Source organism: Crocodylus siamensis, chromosome 4 (genome assembly GCF_052110815.1).
Source record: "Crocodylus siamensis isolate JL-2025a chromosome 4, ASM5211081v1, whole genome shotgun sequence".
NCBI lineage: Eukaryota > Metazoa > Chordata > Crocodylia > Crocodylidae > Crocodylus > Crocodylus siamensis.
In genome coordinates, this window is record NC_143398.1 from 177801912 (window position 1) to 177826023 (window position 24112).

Consider the following 24112-nt stretch of genomic DNA (forward strand, 5'->3'; position numbering starts at 1 on the left):
GCCGCAGCTGCTGCCTGCAATGGGCAAGCCCAGAGCCAGCTTGGAGCCCAGGCTGGCAGTGGGGCAGGTTATGAGCTGGTGCTGAGCATGGGGAAAAGCAGCCCTCATTCACCCCAGGGCCAGTGTCCCACACTGTAGCCACTTGCAGCCCACGTAGGACTGCCTGTGCCCGCTCCAGATAGCCCCGCGTGGGCTGCAAGCACTTGCAGCAGGGAGCGCTAGCCATGGGGTGGGCAAAGGGCCACTTTTCGCAGTGCTCAGCACCAGCTTCTTCCCTGCCTGTGAGCAGGGGGTCAGGGCTGCAAGCTGGCCCCCACCTGTACCACAGGGCTGGGGGCACTGGGTGTGAGTGGGCACAGGAGCCAGCAGGAACACAGGGAACACACCGGTGTCCTGGGGCCAGTGCCGGTGGGGGCCAGAGCAGGGTCACAGGAGCGCAGAGTCCCAACTGGCAGGGGCTCTATGGAGCTGGGCCAGCTCCCCACTCTCCCTGCTGGTGCAGCCCAGCCCAGCTCCACAGACCCCTGCTAGCCTGTGCCCCGCTTCGGGCCCACTGGTGCTGGCCTTGGAACATTGGTCCTCGGATGGTGACTGGGGGTGGGGCACCTGTCAAGGGCCAGAGCTACCCATGCAGCCCTCGACAGCCTGCCAAAACTGGGTAAGCAGTCCTCCGCCCAAAATAATTGCCCACCTCTGGTCTACATGCACATCTTCACTCCCTATATGATCAGTACCAAGCCTTCAACTGAAACCTTACCTATCAGCACAGTGAGTGCACTCTTTTCCTGCCCCTTGTAACAGCCCCCTCACCAACAGGTTAAAGGGCAGCATGTACACTCCCAGCTCTGCAGTCCCCTCACAAGCACAAGAGTTTTAGCACCTACAACTAAGAAAAAGGGGGAGAAAGGGTTGAAAAGGTTAGGTGGACAATATATATAAAAACTCCAGTTCCTTTCCTCCTTTCAGTAACTTCATAAAAATTTCATAACTTCATAAAACAAGCGAGCTAAGAAGAAAGAGATAATCATTTGGGTCTGCATTTGGGAAAAGTTTAAGTATCCAGAGAGACACTTCAATCTTTTGTACCTATAGAGAGACTGGCCCTTGGTAGACACCATCCCATAAACTGCTAAGAACTAAGCATCAATAAAAGAATGTGAAACCCAAAATATTTCATTATAAGTTTATAAAAGACAGTTTCATGGCAGGCAGGAAAACTCTAGGGGCATTTATACACATGCTCTGAGACTGAGGGGGAGGGAAGTGCTTTAATTGAAGCAGCTCAGAGAACCACTTTAATTACTGCACTCCAGCAGCTTCCCATGTCTCATGTATCAGCATCCCCACACTTCAAAATGTTAGTAGGGGCACTTTATCTAAAGCTTATTCAACAAGCTTTAGATAAGGTGCCCAGCCACCATTTTGAAGCACGAGGACTTTGGTGTACAAGACGTGGGAGGATACTGGAGCATGGTAATTGCCACACTCCAGCAGATTCAATTAATCAAGTCTGCTCCAATGCGCTGTAATTACAGCTCATTGAACCAGACTCCCTGCTCATGTATAGGCACTCTTGATTTCTAACCAGGTATAATACATGCAGTATCTAATTGAATGACTGAATAATTGTTTCTAAAGACTGGTGAGCTGTTGATCACTTTCTTGTTCAGTCTTTGGCACTGGCACACACTCCTGAAGAAATGGCATGCAAAATGGTCAATGTGAAAATCTAGCAGATGCCAAAGCTATTGAATCCCTATCAATGGTAAATCAAAGGGAGATAGGATCATGCAAGGGAGCAGAAAAGTACGAGGACTTATCCAAAGGTGAAGAGTCAGTTTTCTACTTCTCATAGTTAGTTAGGGTCAGAAGGGATCTGAGCAGATCATCAAGTCTGCCCCACTGCCATGGCAGGAAAGAGTAGTGGGGTCAAACGACCCCAGCAAGGTGACTGTCAAGCCTTCTCTTAAAGACCCCCAGGGTAGGAGCCTGCACCACTTCGCTTGGAAGTTGGTTCCAGATCCTAGCCGCCCTGACAGTGAAGTAGCACCTCCTGATGTGTAATCTGAACTTACTCTCTGCCAGCTTGTGACTGTTATTTCTAGTCACTTCTGGTAGTGCTTGGTGGAACAGGGACTTCCCCAGTGCCTGCTGGTCCCCTCTAACTAGTTTGTAACAGGCCACTAGATCCCCCCTCAGCCTTCTCTTGTGGAGGCTGAACAGGTCCAGGTCCCGTAGCCTCTCCTCATTGCTGTCCCCTGATCATGCAAGTGGCCCTCCTCTGGACCCTCTCCATGCTGTCCACATCCCTCCTGAAGTGCAGTGCCCCAAACTGGATGCAGTACTCCAGCTGCGGCCTGACCAGTGCTGCATAGAGGAGGAGGATCACCTCCCTGGACCTGTTGACATGCATCTGTGGATGCATGACAAGGTGCAGTTGGCCTTCCTGACTGCATCCCCACACCACCGGCCCATGTTCATCTTGGCATCAATGATGACTCCAAGATCCTTTTCTGCCTCTGCACTGAGGAGCAGGGAGTTCCCCAGCCTGTAGGTATGCTGCTGGTTGTTCCTCCCCAGGTGCATCACCTTGCACTTGTCAGTGTTGAATCCCATCCTATTCTTGTCTGCCACCCCTGTAACCTGTCTAGGTCCGATTGTAGCCTATTCCTTCCTTCTAGTGTGCCCACATCCCCCCACATCTTAGTGTCATCAGCAAATTTGAACAGGGTGCTTTTTACCCCCTCGTCCAAGTCACTGATGAAGATGTTGAACAGTGCAGGCCCGAGGACCGAGCCCTGGGGAACCCCACTGCCCACGTCCTTCCAGGTTGAGAAGGACCCATCCACTACCACCCTCTGGGTGCGGCCCTCCAGCCAGTTGGCGACCCATTAGACTGTGTGGGTGTTGACACCACAGTCCCCCAGTTTTTTAATGAGAATGGGGTGAGAGACAGTGTCGAAGTCCTTCCGAAAGTCCAGAAAGACTATGTCCCCTGCTACCTCTGCATCTAAGGATTTGGTGACCTTTTCATTCAGGTCAAAAAAAGTTCAGTGTGCTTATCACCTGGTCTCCCATAATAAGAACTTGACTTTTTCTAAACTCTACATACCAGTAATAGTCCTTGAAGACTAAGCATGTATCAGTTTTAGAAAGGAACCAAAATTTTAGTAAAAATTATCCACATTTTCACTTTTGGCACTAGACCAAAAACTCTAAAGGCTTATTTTAGCTGCGTTCAGTAGCATTCATGCAAACAACAAATTAACTCTAATAGGCATAAATCAAAAGGAAAATTAAGTCAACCAGACAACGCTAACATAGCTTTTCAACATCAAGTCATTCCCAGGAACATTCTCTCATTTTTTTCCTCAAAATCCAGTCCAACAAATGCTTTTATGAACTTTGTGGAACGTCAAAATTGGCATATTTCAAGCAACATACTACAGAGGCCCCTGAATATTTTTTTAAATACCTGAAAAACCAGAAACCAGGTACTTAACCTATTGCAAATTGTGATGTTTTATTGTATAGGGTCACTTTACAGAACTACTCATTGTTTAATTCTCAGTGGAGATTACAAGCAATGAGTAATTTCTTGAAAACAAGCACCTGATCGTAAACAAAGCACTGGATTATTGCCACCCCACCTCACACAACCAGTTACAGGTTAACACATGTAAGGTAATAAAGCAGAGTTAAGTGTTTTATTCCAGTCTTTGCCAACTATAAATTAGCCTTATCCCCTCAAAAGTCCTTGGGCAGTAATGTTGGACTTGCTACACAGGTAGTTGATGAAGCCTTATTATGGATGCATATATGAAAAACCAGGCTAGAACTTTTTGGCACAGCACGTGCATGAATTGTTACAGAAATATTACTTTAAAGTAATTACACAGGTATGAATATCTGAATTCTACTTTTGCTATTACAATGTTGTCATTTGGGCATCCATTCTAAATTATCTGAAGAAAAACTGAACTTCATCAAATAAGATGTATAGACAGGATACAAGAGAAGATGTATGCACAGTTCTCCAGGTGTGCCATGTACAAGTCTGAACTTAACGTTAAATTGTTTGTACCTCAACACAGGGGAAAACAGAACCACTACTAGGCTGGGAGATGCAGCATCCTTTATACTAAACATTACAACTGAAAAAAAGAATTTATAGTCACACTACAGGGGTGTTTTATTGTGCTCTTACCGATATTACAGTGCTACAACTGAGAATAAAAATAACATCTTGAAGCCCTGGGCTGAAGTCATGCCCAGGCCAGCTCCATTTAATCTGCCAGTTACATCAGCCATGAATTTAGCTCTGTTCAGTGGCCTGGCAGTAGAAACTCTGGCTTGGATTCTAATTGCAATTTTTTTTTATTAGTATGTCCCAGTAGTATGACTATAAAAATACAACAGTCTTTCAGGCTACTTCCTTCTCTGTAGCTCTGCAAGCCCAAGAACACAGAGGCAATGGTAATATCAACTTTCCATCTGAACAGGACAGGCTGTGGCATTGTTTTACTAAAGATAAACAGCAGCTAGGAGAAAACTAGAGACAGCTCAGGTTCTTGCCACAGCTTCCTTGCATTCCTTTGAGAGATTTTTGACTATGAAAGATTAATTCAACTTGCACCTAAATATAGACTTGTAGATTTCTTACTGTTGCTAATTAAAACACTAACGTCACTCTAAAACATTACATTCTATCCAATAATCTAAGTGATGGCTCAATGTATTTTGCCCTTTAAAGCTTCCATAGTGATACTTATCTTCTATACCAGTCTATGCCTTCCTTAACTAAGAAAGTCTTCCTTCTGCAGCTATAAGTTTGTGAAGAGAGTTGAATTGAGATTCCTGTTATAATGTTAGTTGAAATCCTCACCCACCAATGGACTTCAAGCCTTTGAATGAACATGCATCTACAATGCAGTTTTCAAGCTTAGTTCTCAGCTGGTTCATAGAAAGTAGGCATTTATGCAGAGGATCAGAGGCTATGAGACCACAGTTGTCTTTAAGAACTTCCAGATAACTTTCCCTATAGTTACCACACACTTTTGAGCCTGGTTTATTGGCTGACTCACTTCTGCCAAGAAAAAAATACAAAGACTGCTCAAGAAAAGCACTGCCACTGACTCAAATTACAACCTGGAAGGTTGATGTGTACATTTAAAAGACCCACACGACGCATCGTGTTTCAGGTCACACACATCTCGCAAGTACTTCAGCAGTAACTATTCGGTGTAAAAGGGACATTTCCATAAGCAGAATGTTTCAACTAGAGCACAGAAATGCATAAAGACATTTCCAGAATTACTGGCTCAATTGCTTGGCATGAGCATGCTCATTTGGGTATAATGCAAGCTAAAGAATGAAATACTCAGTTGACCCAGAGATAGCATGGAAGTTAAATATTCTGGCTGCCTATACACATGTTCAGGAGTGGAGAGAGGGGTGTTTATTAATTAGAGTTGTTCCCAGACAGCCGCTCTAATTAAAAAGGCTCACCATCACATGTATTAAGTCCCTCCACCTTTTAAAATGACTGCAGGATGCTTTATCTAAAGCTCATTCAATGAGGTTTAGATAAAGGGCCCTGCAGCCATTTTGAAACGCATGGGGGCTTAATACACATGACAGTGAGGCAAGGCTGGAGCATTCTAATTAGAGCGTGGAACAGACTCAATTAACGTGATTCTATTTAGAATGTGAATGAGCACATGTCCAGGCAGCCGTTAAGAACGGGTGCTGTGCAGAGTTCTACTTTACGTTACATTTTTTTTCTCTATAGCAGGTTAAGGTTAAGACACTTACTATAAACTGGTGAGAACCAAAGACCCAGCCACACAAACAGTGTTAATTTATACCTACTTAAATAACTATGAATCACAAACCAAGCTTTTCTCAAATAAGCTGTGTCCTTTTCCACTGATAGCTCAGAAGAAAAGTCTCATTCCAGCTCTCCAGTCCACTAACGTAAGAGGAATCAAGAACATATGTTGCCTTTCTGCAATTTCCCATTCAAGTTTTGTGTAAACGTTACAGATGTTAAATCAATACCTCTAGCCATCAGCTAAGCAAACAGTTTCCCTGCTTTAGCTTGTCACCTTTTTCAGACTCTGCTGCTCCTCATCTGGAAACCAGGAGACCTTCTACTATTATTTTAAATAGTAGATTTAAGATATTATCTTAAATGAGAGCTGCTCCCAACTGAAGAAAAATATTTCCTTCCTACTTAAAGAGGAAAAATAGGGCAAAGAGGGGTGGTGAAATGCATGGAGATCCAGGAGAAAAGAAACAAAGGATTTCTCCCTTTCTGCATTAAATCCATTTATTGGACAAATTTCATGTTTGAATGCAGTCTGATGCCATCTTGGGATTTTTCAGAAATATGCTGATGGTGTTAAATAGCCTTAGAATATATCACTCAGCTCTCTGTATCATCCAAGGTGTCAGTTGGGATTTGTTATAGTATCCACTGGCTGTTATCAACTAGTCAAAATGAACATGGTTAAATTAAGTAGTTACCCTTTGGCCTTGTGGAGGTTCCTCTCTTTACAGCTATTGTTATACAAGCGTAGAGCACTTGACATTTGTGACCTCTCTGCAATTCAAAGTCCTGATGGTGCTTGTGTACCGAAGCATGAGTCAGGAAAATGTGGAAGCCTGTTTGTCAGCAGTCTCAGGGGTAGTCCTGCATCAGTTCTGTTCAGTGCCACCACTCCCATTGTCCAAACTAAAACTAAAATCCAGGGCTCTGCACCTTCCTTAGACTCCTTGCATGCATGCAACTGAAAGACTGAATACAGCAACAATTCATAGCTTTACTCCAGGAGAAATTAACATTGCTACATTTCTTTCACATCATCAACGAGTCCAACGATGTTCAGTTGCAGCTGAAATGGATAACAGAAATACTTATTCACCCAAGTTCTACACATAGCTCTCCTCACAAGCATTTACCCCTGAATTCAGAGTTAGATTTATATTTACTCATGTTTAGTCCTTCAGAAACACCCAACTAATTCATACCTTTGTCCTGTTAAATCTATTGTACAGTGAACTGCCCCTAATAAGCAAACAATTCATGCTGCCTCATTTCTTAAGTTTTATTTCTTAATCTCAGAGCCCATATTCTATCAAGAAACCACTTGAACTTCTGAAAAGGTAATGTTCTTTAGTTACCAGCAGCCCAACTTTATAAAAGGGAATCTAGATAAATGCATACATACATACATACGTGTGTGTCTTGTATATTAAGAAGCACAAAGGAAGAGCTACATTTAAATCCATTATCTTCAGCTTTAGATATTCTAGGAAGGAGTTCCCCACAAGATGCTTCAACCAAGAAGAGATTTTACCTAGTAATTTGAAAGAGAAACTTCTGACAAACATAAGGTACCTCACCAAAAAGAGTTCTGCTAACTCCACCAACTTAGGTTTCCAACATGTAGGAATGATTAACAAGTGTAAGTATGACCATACAGCTGATGGAAATGTGCTGTGTGCCTAAGCCTGAGAGCCCACAAGGTGTTCATTACCTCTGATATTTTTTACTTCCTTCTTACCTGTTTACCTTTCTACAACTGACCACCTTGTTCTTTGAGCAACTTGCCTCTTCATATCAGCCTTCAAAACTACTTCTAGTATATTCGTCACAGACATGATTTTCCCCATCCTTATTCCCAAGGCTGGGAAAGAAAAGAAAATGAGTTCTTATTTTTTAAATTGTGTCCCAAGTAACATTTCTAACACGAGGTCTAAGCCCTTTTCTGACCTTACTAGGCATGTATACTGGGAAAAGCTACTTTGAATACCATTAAAATGATACAGCAAATCTCTTCCTTATGTTGTTTAACAGTTTCATGTCTTATGACCTGCTTAGCATTACTTTCTGGGCATTTGAAGATAGCATTTCAAAGCCAGATGTTCCAAAGTTGATTTAAAAATGCAAATTCAGAGATTCTGATATGTTGAGTTCTGCTCTTGTGGTTTCTTGTAGGAAATGAACCTCAATAATGGAATTATAACCTTCTAAGTAAAATGAACTATTCTACAGGCAGAAGGAAGAATAACAGAACAAGCACTAACTGACAAACCTGGGACTATTTCAGGTTCTGCCTTTTGGAAGGGACATGAAATATTAATTATTTCTCAAATAATACCAGTAGAAGGAAAACTGAAAGGAAAAACTACATAAGCTTATGCCCAAGATTCTCCAACCTAGTCAAGCTCTATATCTTTTTGGAGTAAACTAAATGGAGCTTATCCCCAGCTTTGGTAGACCATGTGACTAAGGGTACGTTCTTTTCTCCATTGTCATGTATTAATGCCCCTTCTTTTCCCCTGTATTTAGTTCTGAAAGGTATGTAGCTCATACGTGTAGCTCATACATTCTGTGGAAGAGGGCTGTGATGGACAGGGGCTGTTATGGCTCCTGGTTTGCAACCCTCCTCCACCCCTTCAAGATATCCACAAAATAAGGCAATAAGTTACATGTGAAGGTGAAAGAAGGAGGTTTCCTCCAAAAATTTCAATTTTCATGACGACACAAATCCCAGTTAATCAACCCCTTCTAGGACTATGAAAGCACTGACTATGAAAGCACTGATTCAGTTCAGTTCTCAGAGTCTCAATAAGACAAACAAAGGTGAATAAACCAGAAAATGTTTGTTAGATTAAACCATTTATAAGTAGTGGAGAAATGGAGGGAAATTCTGAGAACTCAGTTACTCTACACACCATCTTCCTCCTCCCTCTGAAGCCTCCTCAAGTAATATAGGTGAGAATATATATATATATATATATATATATTGCACTGTTATTAATAGCCAGATGCAAACTAAGATATGTGTAGGTCTGGTGCTTTGAGGACGTAAATGATAAAAAGTTGGGCTGTAGACTTGTATCATATCTATTTCATCAGTTACCTACTACTAGTACACCCACAACCCAAGTAATAATACCTCTTAGAACAGCAAATAACTAAGAAGTTGCTTCTAGGTAATGTCAGTTATATTCTCACTACTGATTACTGAAATTTTGGCGGGTTTGTGTATCCTAGCACTGTCTATCTTCTAGCACAGCTAAAGTTATATTTGTGGCCAACATCAGGCAGCAAGGCAATGGTAAAGAAAATAACAGCTTGGACCCCCAAACTGTCTCACATACTTCTAAGCCAGGTTAGAATAACATATTCCACACTGCTTAACAGCATATACAGGCATAAAACCAGCCTGACAGTTGTAGTTACATAAAAATTGTTTTACTGAGTTCACAACTAGGCACCATATTTTCATTGTTTAATAATTTATGTTTTCATTTTAAGCCCTAGAGGTGCCAGGGTATTCAGCGCAGGACAGTGCCTTCATGTCTTCAAAGCGTATGCTAGGGTTTTGAGTAGGGAATCAAATGAATCTAAGGCACAGCTACAGTACAACTCGAACCACTCCAACTTTGCTCTTCAGGTCATCACTGTCTCGCCTTTATAATAAGGACTTTATATACAGCATAATTTCAGTCCTTGAACTACTCTAAGGAGGTGGAAATTCTACAGTAATACTGATAGGTTTAAGTGCTCCAGGAAGTGGAAAAGTAAAGAAAAAAGGAAGTCAAAAGCATTCCTCCCTTATGGAATCTGCACTTCAGTCGAACTTCTATCAATAGCTGTACTAATTGATCCTATTCAGGGATTTTAGTATTAAAGTATAGTGTTTTCTTAATTGAATGAAGGAATGACTTTAGACCACAAATGAAAGCATACATTAGAGAAAATATAACTATGCCCAACTGTCATTAAAAGATACCTATTTTCTATCTTCTAGTTGATTTTTCTGAGTCTTCACATACCTTGAAGACAAACACAATGCTCCAGAACTATTAATTTACTATGTTTATATTTACTTCTCTAAAACTTAAGTATAAAAACACTGCTGTTACTTCCCAGGACTGACTTGCATCCAGAATTTATGATTACCTACACAAGATATGCTAGCCCAGACTTCCAAATACAATCTGGAAATCTTAATTTTAGATTCACCAAAATTAGAGGGGCATTTATCCCATTATAAACTGATCTTTGACATTTGTACAGCCTGCTGAAGAGGAAAAGGTTATATTAAAAATGATTATATAAACATGAAAATGATATGCCTTGTAGCATTAAAGGAGGTTCAACTAATTTCTTTCAACAAGCATCTTTTATCTCTTGGCAGGGGTGGTCAGAGTCAGCCTACTCTTGGGTCTTAAAGGAGGACATGTTTTGTTTAACTTAAGATCATCCAGAGTGTTGCAAACTCCTGAAATTTTTATTGCAAGTCTCACAAAGCTATGATGTTCACCTGTGGCCAAAGTTCTTGGAATCCTTTATACCAGTTTTGCATTTCTTTTCAAGGAAATATTTCTAGCCCTCATGACTATAGAGAAAAAGCTAGAAAACATCACCCAAGTAAGCCTTAACTACCCAAACATAGTATGAAAATAACCCAAAATTAAATTTCAGTCATTTATGAGTTTTGGCAACCAGAATAAGCTGCTTTTTTATTTCCAGTGAGGCTGACAAGAATGCATGTATTTAGACACATTTCAGTCTTACATTTGTTATACACATTGAGATGCGACTCCTACAGCATGATCCATGTTTAGTGGATATACTGAGCCCTTTTTCTTCCACTGCCAGTCTTGAAAACATGTCTACTGCAACAGTTTTATACATTACACACCAGAAAGTGATATTGTGTTTCAGTACCCTCTATTGTTAGAAACAAAGTTTGATTTCAAATGTTTCAGTAACTTTAAAGCCTGGTAACATGAAAGTTGAGGCCATTTATGTTTTTATAGAAATGGAGTTAATCAGCATTTACCAACATAAAAGCATCCAATTGTGCACTGTTTCATCTATTTAGCTCTCATCTTTTAGGATTGCCAGATCAAACAAAAGTTATACAAGTTAGATTCACACTTACCTCATGAAGTTCTCAGATTATTCTGCACCAGTTTAATCCAACTGAAGTTCAACTGTTGCAACATGCTTTTAAGCAAGACCAACTAATCGCCACTAACCAGAGGAAAAATGTCTAGTATTTTAGACAAAAATGTCGATCCCAATGGATAATAGGGTTGTATGCTGTTTGGACCAAGGAAAATAATCCCATGGGCAGATCCAGCTTTTTGTCAAGTAGGGTGCAGAAGCAGCCACTAGTGCTGCAGGGGTGGCTGTGCTCCCTGCTAACGGTTGGCCCCAGCACTGAGCAGGCCCACCTTGCAGTAGAAGCAGCATCCAAGGACTTTTAAAGTTCTCCAGGCAAGAAATAATCTTCCACCTCTCCTGCCAGTTCCCGCTCCCTTCCCTTCAGCAGCATGTCCCTTCCCCTCCATTTCTCCCCTCCCCTGCCCACCACTGCTGCTGTCCCCAGCTGCCCCAGAGACAGGAGGGGGTGGGAGGCTCCAGTACCACTCTTCCCCTTTTCTAGCCAAGCTGCACAGGAGCCAGAATTGATCAACGACAACAACAGCAAAGGCAGGCAGGTTCCCTTACTCACACCTGCTCTCAGACTGGCAAGGAACACCCAGAGGGATTGGACACAAAGGAGGAATCATCTGCTGCTGCTGCTGCTCTCCCCGTCTGGGTCCAGCTTGCCACAGAAGTCAGCTGGAATAAAGTAGGAGTGACTGTGGAGCACCGTGCCACCGCTAGGTCAACAGGGACAGTGGAGACAGCAACAGCAGGCAGGGGAAGGGGGAATAGGAATGGAGGTGGGAATCAAGCAGGGAATGGAGGTGAAAGGAGAGGAGGGAATTCTTACTGCCTTTGGGAACTTTAAAAAAAATGTCCCCAGCTGCTGCTCCCATGGCATTGACAGAAAAGGAGGTGCATCTACACCACTACACCCCTTCTGGATCTGCCCAAGTAACCCCAAGAAAGCTTTCTGGAGCCCCATTCTAAAGATATTTAGCCTTCCACATGCAAAAAGATGCCACCATGTGGAACATCACAAAGTCAGATGATGCTAAACCAAGGTAGTCTAAAAGTTCAAGAAAATCAATGTTTCAGCTTGCATTTTCTAAATGCAGAGCTGTCAGAAAAATCAAAGGGCATGTACAAAATGTAATGATTGTACAGCCAGAACATGGCAGAAGAGGGGTTGGCAATTACTTCAGCCACTTAATGAGTTTTGGTGAGTTGCTGAGGGCTGCACATATAAAATTAACGGTGAAGATATCGTTTTAACAAGTTATAGGAAAAAAAACAAATCATATGCTAAAATTCAAACATCTGCTATTTTAGTTTTATTTCAAAAAAAATTTTGTCCTGCTCCCAAGCTGCAGGCAGGCACAGAGCTGGGCAGGTGGGTAGGACTGTTTCTGCCTAGCATCACCAGCAGAGGCTGAAGCCAGAGCAGCTCACCCAGGGTCTGCAGTGCTAAGGCGGCAGGTGGGGCTACTTCCATCCAGCATTCATTGCAACACCAACAGATGCCAAAGCCAGATTTTCCACCTGCAACACCCACCCACAGGCCAAGTAGACTCAATAGGTGAGCTAGATATGGCCCACAGGCTGTATTTTGCCCACCCCGTGTTAGAACATAAAAACCCCAATAAAGTTTTCTTATCCAAACCCAGCTGTTAGGAGGATACTCAATCACTGCCTACCATTCCTTTCTTCCCTAATACATCATTGCTAGGCTTAAACTTGTTATGTTATGTAATATTGACAAGAATTGCCTTTTGTTGCCACCAGTTTGCATGCGCCCATAGAGATTTAACAAATGCTGGATCAACCTTTGTCACTTGAATCATCTTCTCAAAAGATAATGTCACTTCAGCTGATATTCAGGTGCCATTTAACAGCCAGAACACATGTTCCAGCAAAACAAAGCTGCTATCAGTCCTGGACTCCTATAGTAAGTTCTCCAGTGGCACATAGGGTACCAATAAAAGCAGCCAAGTGACAAGGCACTCTAGCAATATATCAATGTCAATGAGCAGATCTGAATTCTGGAGGCCACTATTTCTAGATAAACCAGATCCAAGAACAAATTCAGTAGCATGGGAGACAGGAATGTACATGCCCGTGTTACCGCTACTTAATTTTGTTGGCTTCTGCACAATTCACTAACTGCGGCACAGCCCAGCTACAGTATACTATTCTGCTGGCATTATTTCAACAAACTACCTTCTGTATTAACAGGCCTAACACCAGTTCATGCTCCAAGCAATTCCCTTATACTGGGAATTCTGACAGCCTGCAATGACATTACTACAGCCTGCAATGATTTCTGTAGCAGTAGGTTTTCTATGATCAGATAAAACTTCTATTTCTCCCATATAGATGGGCAATACTAGCATTGCTCAGTTTAATAACATTCCAGTCTATCTTATACTAGAACCCATATTTGCCAATAAGAATAGAATTAACCATAAACACAGAATTACATTTAGGATAATACATACAAGTAAATCCACAGTAACACTAGCCTCTGTAATGAGTAACTTATAAATAGAAAATTCCTTATAATCTGCTTTTGACTGAAAGCCCAGTTTGGAGCTACTATCTTTCTGTATGAACTCCACAGGAAAGCTTCCACAAAAGCTATAAATACCCTGAATTCATTAACAGATCTTTTCATTAGAAAAAATATTTTCCTGTTACGCTTTTTGCCACTGCTACTGCCAACCCATTCTCATTTCACAGGCTGCAATTGTGTAACTTTCAACTCAGGCTATTTGTGGAGATTTCCACAGGAAGAAAACATCAGGACAAAATCAAGAGCTAAGGCTTATTATTTCTGTGCCAAAAAGACAGCAAAAAAGTCAAAGGAGCAGAAACTGTCTCAAGGTTGTTCTGAGTATCATATCCCCTGTAAGCTACCAACTGCTTCACATAGAGAAAAACTATATTTCATTTCAGGGACCTAGTCTTTTAAAAACCTTGAATAAACAAGCTCAGGCAAAGCCAAGGAAGTTGTCAGGAGCAACTATAGTGGATTCTTTTATCTATGCATATTTTAAGTTGTATCTCAGTCATATGATCTTTACAGCAATGCTCTGCTGCAGGCCTCAGTCCTGGGACAGCAAGGCTTTGGGAGAAGGAGACTGCACAGGTGTTGAAGTATTATACTTCCAATTTAGTTACTAGAACAGGAACTCAGTGTACCATACCCATATCATTACTTCAGTAGTTCATCAGTATATGTCCTTTTCCCACCAAGACAAATTTTACATTAAGCACTTCAAATGCTGTATCCACATCAATAAGAAATACATTTTTTCTTCATGGCCATTCAAGCTTTTCCTCCTCCAAGCACCTGCCACTCTCCGATTCAATCACCATATGTTTATAATGCAGGGAGGCATTTGGCCACTAAGAAGAGTGCGCCAGACTCTTCCATTTGGAAATGAAACCAGACAGGCCCCATTTCAATAGTGCCCATCTGGGCCAGGTTTGAGGTAGCTTAGAGGAAAAAACTCATACGTTCTTACGTGTTATCATTTCTCAGACCAAGCCTTAAACCAGCAGCACTTAGCTGATGTATCTTTATCATGCATATATAACTGAAGTAGGGAGACTGTGATGCTATGTAGAAGTTAAGTTACCAAGCTTTCATTTGTAGTATTTAGTGTGGAAAAGCACCAAGTTCTTTAAATAAGAATGAAACTCTCCATACATTCATTTCTCTTATCTGTGTTATAAACAAAATATTTGGCAATTACTCCAGACTGAGGTAAGTACTGCTTTTACTTAAGCACAGCAGTGTTAAGAATGAGTAATTAGTTTGACTGATAGAAGTGAGGACAGAAGTGCAATTTGTAATGCTAGATATTAGTCATTTCAAACTCTCAGTGCAATATTAGACTCAGTATCTTGGCCCCTTCTCTAATGAAAAGGGGGAAATGAAAGCAGTTTTTCTGCTCCTCTTAAATGGTGAGACTTTCCCATCCTTCCCCCTAACACCCCTTGGTGGAAGTCAGACATCTCATGCCTTTTGCCTATCATCCATCCATGTTACACTTCCAGCTTCTGTTTAAACTCAAGGCTTTCAATGCATGTATTTGGTTTTCTTTGCTAGAACTGCTGTTTGTGATAAGGCTAGAAAGGCTAGCAACTGGGCATGAATCCTAGGAAGAAGAGCGTCAGAAAAGTCTTTATACGTTCTAGGAGGAATTTTGCCTTCCTGGCACCATGCTTTTCACAACTCTGAGTAGCTGCAATAATCAGTAGTTTGAGCAATTAACTTAATAGCCTTATCTTCAGGGTTCAAATTACACTCTGATTCTTGGGGGGTAGTCTGCAGCAGGGGCAGCCAGAAGAAGTCACTGCCACCGCCACCACCACCTGAGCTGCTTAGAAAGGCATGGGGTGGGCCAGAGACTCTCATCATTTACGGTGGGGTTTATGGGGGCCTCATCTCTTATGGGGGGCTCTTGTCTCTTGCGGGTGGGCTCAGCTCCTCAAACCCTCCTGTATTTCAAACCCTGCTTATCTTAGTTTTATTCCCAGTTCTGCTTCTGGTTTCAGTACTACAGCAACTCCCTGCCAGTTCTGTAAGCAGCCTTTAGTTTATTCTGAAATTGCAATTCCCAGAGCCAGTTTTAGAAGCTAACCAGAGAAATTACTAGGGCTCCAATAGGCTGTCATTTCCAGAGAAAATAAATCAAGTTTAACACAGAAAACTACACAATAATACAGTTTATGTCACCATAAAATGTCAGTCTGGTATGCCTGGGTAGATCCAGGTGGGGGTGCAGTGGTGCAATTGTACCCCTCTGGTTCCTGGTCCACCTAAAGTTTAAAACCAACTGCTTGATTCTTTCTAAACTTTTCATTCCACGGCTGTTAGAAACCCTCTCTCCTCTTTAATGGTCTTGAGGTTCCATTAATCAGGCTATCCTTTGTTCTGCAATTATGCTGTCTGCCAGTTGCTCCTGGTAATGTTTTGCAATATTGCAGACTGTTCTCAACTCATTCCAAATAAAATTATATTTGTTTTTGCTTCAATCTTAAATCCTAGGCCCCTAGCATATTAGTAAAGCTTCTAGTTTCTTTTTTCCTGGGGGAAAATACATTTTGTGCTACATGGGATGATATATCACACCATCTGCACCCTGCTTTTCAAAATCCTAGATCCAACCATGTTTATTCAATGGCAGCCATTAGTCTTGGGAGACCATAGGGGTTGTGCCCTTGATAGGTTACCAGATACCACCACAGGTTGTTGAGTGGATGAGGAGTCCAACGCCTAACAGGTAGATCCTCCGGCAAGTTACACATACAAACTTGGTTGAGCTTGCACTGGCATGCAGAGTACTGTTTTGTCTTGCCTGACTCTGATGCTTCTTCTCTAGCTCATTGTTGACCCTGTCCATCTCAAAACGATGTAGACCCTGCTCCATGGTGGCTTTCCACTCACAGCAGTCTGAAGCAATTGATTCCCAGCATTGTCCATCGATGCACAGCTCACAGAGGTTTTTTTGTAGGCATCAACAAAATAGAGTTAGGGCCATCCAAGTTGACGTTTGCCAGCAGTCAGCTCACCATAGTGTATGTCCTTGGGGATTCAGCCATTGAATCCCCAAACTCTCTTTTGAAGTTTAGCCACGGCACTGATTTTTTTCCCCACCAGTCCTAGCATTTCCACTGCTGCTGTGCCGCATGCGCACTCAGTGACCAGCCACTGCCCCCCCCACCCTCTCAGTTGCCACAATCAGCTGCTGAATGACCCTCTCCCCCAGTTACTGCAAATCAGCTGCTGGGTTACCCTCCCCCCGCCCCTCCCCTCGGTCACCGCAATTGGCCACTGCAGAATCCCCCCTTCTCTGGTCTCTGGCTGGCTGCTGGGGGGAGGTCCCTCCTGGCCATGCCTCATTGGTGTCCCCCCAGACTTGGGAGGCACCAGTTGCCCATAGTCCTAACCAGTGGAGGTGTCTCTGTCTCAGGAGCACAAACATACTGGGTATCTTTGCCCCTTCCAGAACAGCAGAGTTAGAGATTGTCATGTCATGTTATACCCAGGATACGATGGAGACATTGAAGATGGAAACTGTTTGGTTATCTTTCTTCTTTGGCATAAGGAGTCCATGTTTTACTGCTGTGCAAGAGAGAGCTAAGTACACAAGCATTGTAGATGGACATCTTTGTTAACAGAGTGCACTGTTTTCCCAAACTGTCTTTTGAAGTTTAGCCATGGCATTGCTTTTTTCCCAATGCAAGCATTAATTTTGACTTCCAAGTCAAGATTTTGAGACACTGGAGTTCAAGTAAGTGAATTTTTCAACCACTTCCAGGCTTTCATCATGTATTGTAACTTTTGGAGGGCAGTCAACTTGTTGATCCATAACTACCATCTTCTTTATACTAATGTTCAGACTGAAATCATCACAAGCATGAAAAAGGCAATCCATTAAACTTTTCAGTTCTGTTTCTGAATGACTAACAATTGCCATGTCATGAGCAAAGAGTATTTCACGGACAAAAATTTCTCGGCTTTTTGTTTTCTCTTTGAGATGAGCAAGGTTAAAGAGTTTCCCATCGGATCTGGTCTGAAGGTATACTCCTTCTGAACAGCCACTGAATGCATATTTGAATAGGACAGTGAAGAAAACCCCAAAAAGCGTCAGAGCTAGGACACATCCCTTTTTGATACCATGTATTAATCTCAAATTCTTCCGAACATGACCCACTGAACTGCACTGTTCCATGCATACCAACATGGAAGGACTTGATGATGCCCAGGAGCTTAGGAGGGCAGCTAATCTTCAAGATTCAGAACAAACCATCTCTGCTAATGAGATCAAAAGATTTGGTGAGATCAACAAATGCCATGTACAGAGATTTCCTTTGTTCACAGCACTTTTCTTGTAGCTGTCTCAAGGAGAATATCATATCCATTGTGGATCTACCAGATCTGAAACCACATTGAGACTTAAGGTAGACTCTGTCCACAAGGGTCTGTAGTCTTAGCAGGACAACTTTGGCAAACAGCTTCCCAATGATGCAAAATAAGGATAGACCACAATAGTTATTGCAGTTGCTCATATCACCTTTGTTTTTGTAAAAAGTACCTGTGCTTGCATCCTTCATGTCTTGGGGAACTTCACTGTCTCTTCAACACCTACATGTTAGTTTGCGCAGATGGAAGAGGAAGACAGATTTCCCACACTTAATAACTTCAGCCAGTATGCAATCTGTACCTGAGACTTTACCACAAGCAAGCTGATCAATGGCTTTGTCTACTTTGTCTACAGTAGGTTAATGGTCAAGCGCTGTCAAGGTTGAGAGGTCTTCAAGTAAGTCAAGAGCAAAGTCACAAACCACATTTTCACAGGAGTAGAGTTGTAAGTAATGTTCAACTCATCAAACCTTTTACTTATTGTGGCCATTGGTGACTTCACCTATGGAGGATTTTCAAGGGACGGTCTTCCTCGGAACAGGCCAAGAGCTTTTCTGATGCCCCATACATTGCTTACATGTCACCAGGTTTTTGGACACTTTCACACAGCTGTAGCCAATAATTGTTTGTGCACCATCTTGCTGTCCACTTGACCTATTGCCAGATCTTTTGAAGTGCCTACAAGTTGGAGTGGCTAGGGTCATAGGCGACATGTAGGGAGGGCATGGCGCATGTGTCCCCCCAGAGATTGGCCACCACCAAGGCTGCCACCAGCTTCTACGGGTGGTCACCACACACCCCCACCATCAATGTGCCTGTGGGCGGTCCCTGCTCACCGCCTGCTGTTTGCCACCCTCCCCGCCACCAACACTGCTGCAGCCACCTGTGGGCAGTTCCTGCTCAACCCACCCTTGCCACTAATGTCACCATGGCCATCTGCGGGTGGTCCCCACTCACAGCCACCACACTCCTACCACCAACACCACTACTATCACCTGTGGGGGGTCGCCATACCCCCCCAGCTTCCAAGGTCATGCGTTGTTCATGGCTAGGTTCACACTTATATTTAAGGAGAGCTGACCATTTCCTTTTCTATGATTGGGATCATTTCAGATGAGTTCTCATTAAACCAGTCATTTGAGCTAAGATGCAAGGTACCACAAGATAGATGGCTCCTTTGAGCTGAATCCATTTCTCTTCTGCAATATTATGTGGCTTAAGATATAATAGAGCCCTGGAGAGAGTTCTAATCAATTGAGATGATGTCTCTTCTTTGTGGTCATTGCGTTATCTATCAACATCTGGCCTAGTCTTTTTACATGGTTCAGGGTTGCTAGTGTCTCAGAAGCCAAAAAAAGAAGAAGCACTTTAGTCAGTAGAAGTAGAGATCTGGCTGCCTATAAATTCATCAGGGGAGGGCAGCAGGAAATAGGAGATGCTGTATTTACTAGGGCATCCACTGGAGTAACTAGGAACAATGGCCGCAAATTGACAGAGAGCAGATTTACGTTGGACATTAGAAAGAATTTCTTCACAGTAAGGGTTGCGAGAATCTGGAATGGGCTTCCAAGAGAGGTGGTGCTCTCCCCTATCCAGGGGGTCTTCAAGAGGAGGCTGGACAAGCACCTAGCTGGGGTCATTTGACCCCAGCGCTCTTTCCTGCCCAGGGCAGAGGGTCAGACTCAGTGACCTACTGAGGTCCCTTCCAACCCTAATATCTATGACTCTATGCCTGTAGCTTATTTAGGGTATGTTGCTGCCTTCTTCATAAATGCCTTGTTTGAGCATTATTGAGATGCAAGTAATACATTACTACAGTATGCTGCAGTATATCAGTATTTAATTGCATCTACAAATTTATTTAGTGTATGCAGTTTTGGCATATTGTTTCAGCCTTTAAGGAAATTTCTTCATCAGTGTGAGGAACTTGAAGGCTACCAGGTAGCATTACAAATGGACACAAGTCAACAATGTGGGACATGGTTTGAACTTGTCCACAAGGACCTTTGTTGTCATTGTAAAAGGCCCCACTGGTATAGGTTTCAGGCATAGTGACCCTGTCCAGTCTACAAATGACCTGTATAGAATGGTAGTATACAAGTTCATTCCTTGAAAGCTAATACCTTGTCTATTAGGTTTAAAAAACATAAGGAAAAATATTTCGCTTCCAATCATTCGTGGAGATGCAAGTAATTACTAACTCATAAAGATGCCTTAAAAAGTAGAAATATTGATTTGCCCAAAATTATAAATGAAATTTATATTCCACAATATTTTACAGAAGAGAGTATTTTGGTCATGGTTTATATTTTCAGTCTCCAGAAAGTGTTTTGTTGTTACCTTTTTTAATGAAATAGCACCGTGTTTATCGAAGGACACCTTCAGTGTGGGGGAATACCTTCCATTCACTCTGAAAGATCATGTATTTTAAAAAGCACATGCACATAACATACAGGTTAAGTAGAACCTGAAAACAAGAATCAGTAGATACTGAACAACTGGCAATGTCAACATAGAATGGAAATTTTAGCAAAGGCACATTTTAACAAGATTTAACATGATTCTATTAGATGAGGCAAATACAAATCTGGCTTATCATGGAACTATGGAAAAATAGCACAAACTTCTTAATCTAAACATCCTTGGTCAAGTTAAACCACAGACAGAACTTGACCCCTAAAGGAGTTAACCAAGAGAAATTTAGAAAAGATTCATTGCAGACCTTACATGCTTTCACATCAAATGATCACATCAAGTTATCACATCAAATGATTTAGTATGATCACAATACAGAAAGCAGTTACTTTGCGTAACTGTAAAAAATGCTACATATTTTTTGCTTTTGCTATAGCTAACCTAAATGGTAAATTTTCAGCTCAAAGTATTCTACTTCAGTTTTTTTTAATGTCAAAATTATAAGAAAAGCCATAAGGTAGTCACATACAAAAGAAAGCTGCCAAAATTTAGGTCTACAAATGGGTGATACTTATGTCTGTGACCTGAATTCTGATATCTTCTTAACTGTAAGGGCCTTGCCAGATGACCTGTTTAAGTTGCTGCCAAAAAATACTCAGCTATCTTTACAAGGAAGCGTTCTTGGATCATTCCCAATCTTAGCACCGTTTCCGTTTAACTCTGTCTGTAACAACAGTGAGAAGGAAGAAGCTTCTAATGTCTGAAATTATTGCACACACAGTCACAAAAATGTCTTAGCAGGGTTCAAATTACACTTTGACTCTTGTGGGGGTCAGAGGTAGTGGCAGCAGTGAAGACAAGGCACAGGGCAACCCAGGACTGGGTTCTGGGTGGCTTCAGCAAAAAACACCCAGCAGTGACAAGGGAGAGGGCACGCTTTTCTCCCATGCTAAACTGCAGTTTCTGCCCAGCTGCCAGGGAGGCTCTCATTTCTTACGGGGGGTGGAAAATCAGCCCCCTCAACATCCTCCCTCCCATAAACTGAACCCTGCTTAACAGTCTGGCAAATGAACATCCTGCTAAATTCATCTCAGCAAGTTGACTTCACTTCAATAAACAGCTTCATCTCAGCAAAAGGACAAAAGAAAAAATTCCAAACAATTGAGGTAAGAATCCTATTTTTGACACTAAAAAAAATAAACTTTCAAGCTAAATACAGGCATTCAAGAAGCCAGCAGCAGAAGCATAGGAGATACGGAGAGGAGGCACAGTGGGGTATGTGCCCCCCGGAGATTGGCTGATGCCGACACCAGCTTCTGCGGGCAGTCACCGCTCACCACCCCCACACCCCACCACCAACGCTGCTGCCAGCCTCTGCAGGGGCTTGCTGATCACTGCTCGCCACTGCCGACACCGACGCCAGCTTCTGCAGGCAATCACTGCTTGCTGCCACCACTGCTGCAGCCAGTCGCCAATCGCAAACCACCTCCCCCACCTGACGATGATGGAGGCTTCTGCAGGCAGTCACTGCTTGCCACCCCACCACCAATGCTGCCCCCCACAAATTGTGCCCCCCAAGTCTTGAGAGGCACCAGTCATCCATGACTAGAAGCACTCTAACTTTCAAGCTTTACACTAAGTGCACCCATTTAGAAGGAAGGAAACAGAACACACAATACCCCTTGTGGTATTGCGGGGAGTGGGGTTCAGAGTCTGCCTGAACGGCCTGAGCCCAGCAAGTAGGGAGGCTCTCACATGCCTCCCAGAATGCCCTGTGGGCTCCCTGGGCTGCCAAAGACTCCTGAACAGAACCAAACTATCGAGCTGCCCCTGATTGGCTGGTGGTGATATCACCGTTGCCCACCTGGACCTGATGTGGCAGTGGCTCATCATGGCCACAAGGAAGCAGCCAGCCATTCCACACATGCCCATTCAGTGCACTCCGTGCCTAGCAAGTGCATCTGTGTATCATAATCATGGGATTCGTGTGTGTGTGTGGGGGGGGGGGTCCTGAATGCCCAACCTGGCAGGCTGTCCAGATCCATGAAGCCCTGGCCAACTACCTCCTCACTCACATGGACCAGGAGTCTTTCCCACATAAGAAGAGTCAGAGGGCTTTCAGTGCCCACAGCCTAGCACCAAGCCATGGGTCTCCTGCCATGGACTTCTCTGGCCCTGCATCACAGGCACCGCTGCCCACAACCCATGCTGGCCCCCTTCCCCAACCCACCTCAGGGGCACACACTGGGGTGCAGGGGAACACGGTGCAAGGAAGAAATGTGCCTTGTTTTATTCAAATGTTGAAGCTGTCAAACTTTTAGTGTGTTTATTAAACAAAAATTGGGCAATGCTGCTCACTCCAGAACTTGGAACCTTCTTCTCAGTTCACATCGAGAGCGTGGGGAAAGACCCTGGCTGCACTGGACACTTATGACACTGAGGGAGGAAAGGGTATGGACAGCCACGGGGGATCAACTTAACAAAACACAAAACCTTGGGGCTGCAGGAGGAATGTCACATGTAAAATGGCCACCCCTTGGCTTAATTAAATGTCGCAACTAGCAAACTTTTTGTGTTCATAGAAAATAAAATATGTGGAACGTTGCTGGCTCCGGACCTTGGACCAGAGCCCAGAAGGCTGCCTATCTTTGCAGAGGCTATACCACTCCCCCACAGTGGGACCTGGGCCCACAGTAGCATGGCCCAGTAGTCCTATGGGCAATCCCCACCCCCATTCTCGAGGCCCTGCCCCTATGCCAGACACCCCCCAGCAGCCAGGGATAATGACTTGGCTGGAAGGTGGGTTGGGTCAATGCCAGCTCTGGCATCAAGTCTTAAGCAGCTTTGTCCCCTTCTCTTCCTGTACTGCTGCTTCCCAGAGTGGGCCCTTTGAGATGCATTCCTTGCTCCTTAGACCACAGGTCATCAAATCCCAAAAACCATATCTCCTGCCCCAGGGACCTCCCGTTCCCCAGCATCTCTCCTAATCAGTGCACTATGTGAAACATTCCCCCTTGGGCACCATCCAGGGCCATCCCCTGCCCCTCCTTAGGACTCTCAGGCATACCACTGTAAGAAGTAGTCCCTGGAGCAGGGCTGTCTGTGCCAGGGGGAGTGGGCAGCAGCCTGCTCAGCCACTCCATGCCAGGAGGGCAATCGTCTTCCCATGGGAAGTGGCACTGATGCCACTCAGAGGTGTCATAACTTGGTCCCAAATGGTCTTTGACCCTTAAACTCCTTATCCTGGTGCTGTGACTCTTAGCTCCATAGCAGTACATGTGACCATCCTCAGATAGCAGCTACCTATCTGTAGACCTCATTCTTGGACCTTCACAGCATGTTTATGGGTTTGGGTAGCTCATTCAAGTGCCGCAGCACAGCAGTTGCAAGTAATCACCAACCTGTCCATTCTAAACCCCCACACCAAGGGTCTGCTTTGGTTCTCATGTCACTAGCACCACCTATGCATGTCTCTGATGCTCCGCAGGTGTCTCAGTACCCATCCTGGAGCCAGCATCTCTGGATCCATGACCAGGCCTTCTGTGCACAAATGCAGAGCCTGCAGACAAGGGAGACACCAAGGAACCTCTGGTGAGTCCCCTGTCCCGATCCTTTCCCCTGCCTGGGGCCAGACACCTGCACATGACACAGAGCTGACCACATCACAGAATGCCTGTGGTTTACCTCCCAGCTGGGAAAACCCAGATGCCTGGGTTCCATCCCCCTGCTGCGGGAGCCACGTGGGCTGGGAAACCCAATCATCAGGGCCTGGAGGGGTGAGCCTTCTCTGGTTCTCCAGGAGGAAAGGG

The 24112-nt window shown here is 43.5% G+C and overlaps 1 long non-coding RNA gene across 1 annotated transcript in view; it reads left to right on the forward strand.

Annotated features, from left to right (window-relative positions):
* LOC149867226 (uncharacterized) overlaps positions 1 to 23873 on the forward strand; it is a 34171-nt gene extending 10298 nt beyond the window's left edge. The window contains exon 3 of the long non-coding RNA XR_016441619.1: positions 23791 to 23873. This is a non-coding gene — a long non-coding RNA (uncharacterized LOC149867226). The remainder of the gene's footprint in view (positions 1 to 23790) is intronic.
* Positions 23874 to 24112: the final 239 nt, after the last annotated feature.